Source organism: Anneissia japonica, unplaced genomic scaffold, assembly GCF_011630105.1.
Source record: "Anneissia japonica isolate Jap-2015-1 unplaced genomic scaffold, ASM1163010v1 scaffold85077_len1073_cov144, whole genome shotgun sequence".
Taxonomy (NCBI): Eukaryota; Metazoa; Echinodermata; class Crinoidea; order Comatulida; family Comatulidae; genus Anneissia; species Anneissia japonica.
Window position 1 is genome coordinate 1 of NW_022684409.1, and position 1,073 is coordinate 1,073.

The 1,073-nt window shown below is 45.8% G+C and overlaps 1 non-coding gene and 2 pseudogenes across 1 annotated transcript; all 3 read left to right on the forward strand.

The window, feature by feature from the left end:
• The first annotated feature begins 370 nt into the window (after nt 1–370).
• Nucleotides 371–489, forward strand: LOC117105927 (annotated as a pseudogene).
• A 168-nt stretch (nt 490–657) lies between these two features.
• Nucleotides 658–776, forward strand: LOC117105923 (annotated as a pseudogene).
• Nucleotides 777–923: 147 nt separating this feature from the next.
• On the forward strand, nt 924–1,042 carry LOC117105917. Its single transcript, XR_004444966.1, has one exon. It is a non-coding gene; the product is annotated as a 5S ribosomal RNA (ribosomal RNA).
• Nucleotides 1,043–1,073: the final 31 nt, after the last annotated feature.

Here is a 1,073-nt window from a genome sequence, read left to right on the forward strand (position 1 = left end):
TATGCAAAATAGTTGTTCGTTTGGATGTGCAGTGTATGTTGGTGCATGGTTGGTGTGTGTGTGTGAGTGCCTGGTGAGAATGTTTATCCGTCACAAATTATCAATCAACAAGCAGAATAGCCTCTTTGGAACAGTCACGTGGATCGCAGGGATCGCTCATCGGACGGATGCATCCCGGGGGGGGGGGGGGGGGGGTGGATCGCAGGGATCGCTCATCGGATGGATGTATCCAGGGGGGTCGTGGCCCATTCCCGAGCGGTCTCACATCCAAGTACTAACCAGGCCCGACGTTGCTTAACTTCGGTGATCGGATGAGAACCGGTGTTTTCAAAGTAGTATGGCCGTAGACAAAGGTGCACAAACAGTGCTTGTCTACGGCCATACTACCTTGAAAACACCGGTTCTCGTCCGATCACCGAAGTTAAGCAACGTCGGGCCCGGTTAGTATTTCGATGAAAGACCGCCTGGGAATGCAGGGTGCTGTAGACTTATTTCATTTATATTTCTCTAAAAATTCATTTTACCAATAGATGCTTAATTTATTTATTTTTATAAAATAAATGCGAAATAAACAAAAACGAAGTTAAGCAACGTCGGGCCCGATTATTACTTCGATGGGAGACTGCTTGGGAATGCCGGGTGCGGTGGTGCTCAGTTGCCTAGGGCCATACGTCGTTGAAAACACCGGTTCTCGTCCGATCACCGAAGTTAAGCAACGTCGGGCCCGGTTAGGACTTCGATGGAAGACCGCATGGGAATACCGGGTGCTGTAGACTTATTTCATTTATATTTTTCTAAAAATTCATTTTACCAATTTAGTAGCGAATCGACAGCTCTAATAATATTTCTAAATAATACATCACAACTTGAAATATCATTCAATGAACTCGATGATCGAAGTGTTGCACTGTTGGTGCATCCTTGTCTACGGCCATACTACCTTGAAAACACCGGTTCTCGTCCGATCACCGAAGTTAAGCAATGTCGGGCCTGGTTAGTACTTGGATGGGAGACCGCTTGGGAATACCGGGTGCTGTAGACTTAATTCATTTTTTTTTCTAGAAATTGATTTT